The sequence below is a fragment of the Dufourea novaeangliae genome, unplaced genomic scaffold, assembly GCF_001272555.1.
Source record: "Dufourea novaeangliae isolate 0120121106 unplaced genomic scaffold, ASM127255v1 scaffold97, whole genome shotgun sequence".
NCBI classification, from domain to species: Eukaryota; Metazoa; Arthropoda; class Insecta; order Hymenoptera; family Halictidae; genus Dufourea; species Dufourea novaeangliae.
The window spans coordinates 181930-188941 of NW_015373976.1; positions in this window are offsets into that span (position 1 = coordinate 181930).

The window sequence follows — 7012 nt, forward strand, 5'->3', positions numbered from 1 at the left end:
GCGAAATCAAGGAGCCGCTAGGATGATTGAAAGTGAGGACGAACCTCATGCGAAATCAGGGAGCCGCAGGAAGGTGAAACTCGTGGAATGAACCCGATGCGAAATCGGGAAGTCACTAAGATGAGATTGTGCAGACGAACTCAGAGCGTAGTTGAGGAGCGATAGTCCCAAAACTGGGTGTGGTTTCATTAGAATTTCTTTATAAGGGAATCTTAACGGTCGCGAGTGAATCATGATTGTGTCTCTAGGTTTCTATCCAGTTGGTCGAGATTACGTTCCCCTATTACTTGAGGAATAAATAGACGGAGTTTTCGGGCGTTTTCCGTTGCCAGGCGTGCGGTATAATACGATTGAAAATGAAATTATTCTCCATACTTGACACTGCCAATCTTCTACTAATGTACGGTCCTAGATGCCATCGTATGCGCAAAACGAGGTTATTCTTACGTGGAACGGAGTTTAGTACCGGTTCTGAAAGCGGTTCTGTAAAGAAATCACTTTCCTGATTCGGAACCGAATCTCGAGTAGTCAAGAACCGCTTCTGGACGAGCCGGGTCGGTTCTTTTTCCCTCCCTGGATTAGGGGAAGCATCAGACAGGTAACCAGGAACCGCTCCTAAAACCCAAAGAACCGGTTCTTGTACCGCTTCTAAGATGGGCATTTAAAGGGGAAAGCGGTTCTCAGAAATGAATCGATGGTAGGTTCTTCGAGCAGTTCTGTTATGGAATCGATTTTACGATTCGAAACCTAATCTGAGTGACGGAACCGGTTAAGAACCGCTTAAGAACCGCTTCGCAACGAACGGTTCGGTTCTTTTCCCATCCCTGTTTTAGGGTTATACTAAAAGCACCACATTTCATCTCCAGTCACAATCGATTCCAAAATTTTTTTATACTTCTGTGTGGTCATCGTGACGCGGAGCAGCATCAGCCACGAGAATACGCGAGAGGTCCGTCGTCCTCTCGCAACCATGAATTTCATCAGTCATGTCATTCCGCGAACACGCGGTTTCGCTAGCAAGAAATCGCTCGCGGTCGCCATGTCGGTGGTATGGGGCAGGGAGCCGCGTCGCGTCGAGAGAATTCGTAACAAAATAACGAATAAATTCTGTTCTGACTTATTCAGATCCTCATTAACGATGCATAATATACAAAATATTGGAAATTAATGTGTGAGGTAGCATTTAGATTCATTATCATTGGCGAAACTTTCGTAAAAATGTAATGAAAAATATAAAACTTTTCATTCCTGATTAGTTGAAGCGAACATTACGTGGAACGCTTCGAAGCATCAACATTCCAATGACTTTTGCACATTATTGCGGTTATTCCTATTGTATTTCCTCGTTCTCTTCTTCTACGTTTGCACTTGATTAAGCTCGATGTGATAATTGTAAAATATAGGATTAGAAGAAATCAATACAATCTTAAGTACGTGTATATTATGCCTAACTAGAGAAGACTTTAATGAACATAAACAGGCTAGACACTAAAAAATAAGCATTTTTAATAATGTCGACAATTATATTATGCAAATCTACCGGTTCTCGTCGAACACGATAACTATTTATCATCACCTGGATAACAACTTTGGTATATCGCGTCTTGTTGACTTAAATTTTCGGTTTCAATGTTTAATATGCCGGTGCTATTAAAGTTATAACCTCCTTTCATATATAGAATACACCTCAAAGTCTGGCCGTTTAATATACAAACTCATGTTCTATAGCAGGTGAGCGTACTTTCTTATTAACTGATATAGGTTGTTCGAAGTGCACATGCTGTTGGTGTGATTCTTCCTCTATATAGGTGTTTTGGAATCGTTTTCTTCCATGCAGGTAAATAATGGATTCCAAAGAGGAACAACGTGCTGTTGCTGAGTTCTTGACGAAGGAGGGGTACAAGTTATCCGACATCCACAGAATACTGCAAAATGTGTATCGAGATGGCATTATGATAGGTTCCTGCACACTGCCCAATTAAGCCACAAAATAAATGCGTGCAATTCATTCAATAGTGACTATCGTCGTTTCAGAAAGGGTGACTAATGAATTGAACGCGGAACTTGGTTTCCTAAAGGTTTCCGTGTATGTACTAAGCGTTGAGTAAAACTTGAACGAGCCTCAACGTTTTGACGATCCAGAGGGGATTCGTATGAGTGAAAAAATATGAATGTTTGCTGGTTACCAAATAGTCATCAATAGCTTCATTGTTCATTACGATTATGCATCGTTAATGGTCGTCCCAAATTTCCACTGCCGCTATAGAAAATTAAAATTGTTACCTAGTGGACACATCTTTAACCGAATAATTCAAATGCACAGTTATGGAAAATAAATCGAAAACAGAGAATGAAGTTGTTCTATTCAAGTTTTCTTTTTCAATAAAATGGGATTTGTAAAATTACCTATTCGTACTATTTGAAACAGTATGAATTAAGGAGTTATGCCTACCTACGAGCTCGAAAAAAGACATGCATTTTCGGAATTTATTTTTAAAAAACTTGAAGACCTTTTTAAATATACGTCACTGTATTCGAAAGTGTACATTTTAAAGTGCTTATAGTAATTTCTTCAATGCAAAATATGAATAAATTGGGGAAATATCAGCGATCTCCCGGCGGCGTTTTTATTTTAGGCGTTTTGCGGTCACCACTGTAACCTCGAATTCGTTTACCTGAAATAAAAAATCCGAGCAAATTTAGTTAATAAATTAAATTATCTATTGCCCGATCGTTCATTATCCTGAAAAATTAATTTACGACAAAATGGTGGCTGTTCAAAGTCGAAATATCGATTTTCGCCAAACAAATCGTTCATTTTTTATCTATAAAATAAGAACTACACAATCAAATACAAAAAGCCACGATCAGGCACTAGAGTTTTATGTATAGAATGAGTCCACCAAAGTTGAATCAGTTCGGTGCGGTGGTTCTCGAGATATTTTGGTCACAGATTTAAAAAATGTAGTTTTGAGAAAAATAGGTTTAAAGTTTCAAGTCAGGTTTACAACCGAATCAATGCAAATTTTTTATATATAGTTATTCTTAGTATTACGGACTCATATAGCTTTGTGTATTTACTAACACAACCATAAATTGCATTGGGGTACAGTATTTATGACTTACGCACCCCTAGAAAGGAATTCTACCACTTTACATCTGGTCCGAAACTTCCAAGACCGTATACTTTAAACGGGCGTAAAAACGCCAATTCTGGTCGGATCAACTTCAAACTTTCACACAATATTTCTAAAATGATGTATTGTAAGAAAATATTAAAACCCGAAAATCGATTTTTTCAAAATTTATAGGTAGGCATAACCCCTTAAATTACATGTCTGTCTGTTTCTTACTGTTTCCACTTACCACAAACGCTAATGATTAGCAAATGTAAGTTTATAAAATGAATTTTTGAAGTCGACTTTCTTGTAAAATAAGCTTCCCACGAAAAATATTAACAATTTCTGTATGAAGTATCGGTTCGTATACAGTTATATCAGTGTGACACTCTGTATAACTTTCTTATACATATATTTCACCAGCATTATTGGACCCGTTCGTTGGAACTGTTATCTCCTTTAACATCTGACTATAGGAAAAATTTACTTACAAGTACCATTCCTAGTAGTAGGTAATTAATCCGTTCAAACGTGTTTAAACATCTGACGAGGAATGTAAAAAGTTCCAGCAGAGTTTGAACATAACGAGACGATACCCCAGCCTCGAATCGCATGGCCGATTCTAGCAGTTCGAGCGGCTTGAAGTCGGAAACGTTTTATTAAACAGTTTGAAAAATGTACAGTGGCTCGAAAGTTTGAAATATGAAAAGTCATCAAGCTGTTTGAGAAAGTTGAATGCGGACTTCAGTCTGAACGTCTCGTCATGATCAAACTCAGTTAGAACTTTTCAAATTCCTCGTCACATGTTTTGATCAAACATGTTTGAAACAGTTCGTTCATGGACCCACTAATAACCATCTCCTTGTCAACCATTGTTTCCATACTTTTCTCTTTCGTGTTTACCTTTTATTTGCCTTTCTTACACTTTTTTTTTGTATTTGACCTGTAATTCTTTTTACTTACATGACTTAACCCTATATTAGCTATAAGCTTCTAAGTTGTTGCTTCGTACTATTTGTATTTTGATTTCTACCTGTATTATAATGAGTGCCCGCTAAATAAATAATAATTATTATATAATTCCTGTAGTTGATGACATATCTGTTACGTTTATTATAGGTCACTATACAAAAAAAAACAGAACTTCTTTAAACTCAACACGATTTTTATGTTATACGTTTTCATCGGCGCAGTTTTCATTGTATATTAACATTGACATATACAGGGTGTAACATTTTTGTTGCAAGCCCCTGAAATAGGACACTCGCGAGGCGATTTGGGACAAATTTTTCCTTGGCAAAAATGTTAATTTAGGCATTGTTAACGAGATATTGGTCACACCCTGCGATTGGTAGGCAACGTTACCGCAGGAACTCGGCCGGCAGACTCGGGCTTTGATTGGTCGGGGTTTTTCGTTAATATCTCGTTAACAAAGCCTCGGATAACATTTTTGCTAAGGAAAAATTTGTTCCAAATCGGCTCACATGTGTTCCATTTTAGGGACTTGCAATATTTTTGTTACACCCTGTATGTAGTTTAACAAAGTTTCGAGCATAAGTAACTAAAAGAAGAGTGCTATTTAAATTCAAACGTAGAAATATATACAGGGTGTCCCAAAAATGTCCTCCAACCCGGAAATGGGGCACTCGAGAGGTGAATTGGAACAACTTTTTCCTTAGCAACAATGTAAACTGAGGCTTCGTTACCGAGATATTAACGAAAAACCGCGACCAATCAGAGCGCGAGTTTGCCAGCCGAGTTCCCGCGCTAGCGGTAGCTACGCTTGTACCACGAAACTCCGAACAAGTAGGTCATCATGTATCGCAGGAAACCGCGTATAATAATAGCAAATAAACAAGACGTAACAAATAAAATCATACCTTTTATCATCTGTCGTTTGTTATTTAAAGAGATCAATGAATGAAACGTGAATGTAGGCAAATTATGTGTCACGTAAAAAGACGAATGCACATTTACATTTTTGTAAATTCCTTTTTACGAATTTGTAAATTTCCTTTTCAAATAACGTGTGAACGAAAAGGTAATGTAACAGAGAATAAACGAGAAGTGATCGTAATTTGGTATTGGTATAAAAATTCGTAGTTTAATAACTGTCAACAATGTTACTGATAATGAATAAGTTTCTTCAAAAAGCCCGAAGAAAAAGTTAGGTACAGAAACTTGCAGAATTATCGCCGGAAATAAGCCATAGCTTGCGTTAAATTAAGAAAATAATAATCAGCAATAAATTGATTAGAACTCACCCTTTCGGAAATTCACCTGCAGTTTGCAAACCTGTGTCACTAGGTCACTGAACCGATCCTGGTCATCGACGGCCGAAACGGTTTATGGCAAGGTATGGCCCAGTTCGCAGGTGATCGCAGGTATACCTCACCACCTCGCTCTCCGGCAGGCGAGGCCTGCGTGTATGGGCGGACGCGTGCGTGGACATCGGGGACCGGAGCTTCGGCTCCTGTGGCTCCCGCCTTCGCGCGCGCGTACACCGGGGCCGCTGATGCGGTCAGGGTGGGGTCCCAGACTGCATCCAAAGCGGCCCGGTAGTGCCGACGTCAGAGTGCAGTCCTCTGACGCCTCCTGTAACGTCAAGTGCGTCCTGGTTATTCCACAGAATACGTACTCGCTACACTGCACGACCACTAACACTGATCACCCGACACAATCACTTAATGTATTTTTAATCCAACGTGTTGTTACTACGTTAGGAAAATTCGTGGCCCCGGAAAGGGCCGATTGTTTTCAATTTTTCAGATGTTTTACGTAACCAAACACTTGCACAGAAACACCCGCATGTCCGTTATTGTAACACCATAACATTGCGTAATGCTCCCGTGAACAGAACATCTCTGTCGCCCGATTGCTAGCCGACTGACAGAATTTTTCCTCTACCCCCAAGTAGTTTCCCATCGTTACATTGTGAGTTCACTCCCACCACGACAAGATTTAGGTAGAAAGAAACCAACGGTTTCAGGATAATACGTGCTTTGTAGAAGTGGAAGGAAAGGACCGTCGCGCAGTTTCTCCAAGGCGCCGTAGCCCGTTAATTTATTGCCAGGGTACCTACTCCTTCGAGATAGAAAACAGACATCACGTGCATCGGCTTAAAAATGTCGGAAATGAAGAGGACCATCAACGTATCCCTTGCTTCGAGTTGGAAAGTATAGCGTACATTGTCTATCTCGAGGAGCAGGGAAAAATATTTTACCGACACGTGTCAGTTGACGCTGCTTGGTCCTGGACGACCACCCTTGTAGAGGCCGGAGTGGAATTTTCGGTTATTTATGGCTTAAAATCTTCGGCCTCGTAGCAATCGTGAACTCACAACAGAATTGACAATCGACAATTTTATTACAACTTTGTGAAATTGTAGTTCTCATGAAAACATTTCATACGTATTTTTTTTTTTAGTATTCCGTCAAATATCTCGGAAATTATTAGAAATATAAAAACCGTATTCGTTAAATTCTTTTCCGTAAAATAAGCCTATCGGTAGGGTGATGCGGTTCATATTAACGTAATAGTAACCCATTGAAGACAGCGGTGCGCCCCGGTTCAGGTAAAAGAATCGGGCGCTCCACTATTACAGTCGACTGATGGTATCGCTAACGCTCCAGACTATTTCAATGAGATTAAAAGCTATATCAAAGTGTCAATGATTTACGGAAAAGAGTTCAACGAATACGGTAGTATTTTTTTTGGATTTACCTGCAGCGCGCACTGTCAGGAGTCGTCGAAAGATTGTTTAAAGAAAGGGATTATTCTGCAATTCAATGATATAGCTACATTCAATATCAAAACAAACACAATATTAAATTGTACGGTTTTTATATTTCTAATAAATTCCGAGATATTTGACGGAATACTAAAAAAAAAAG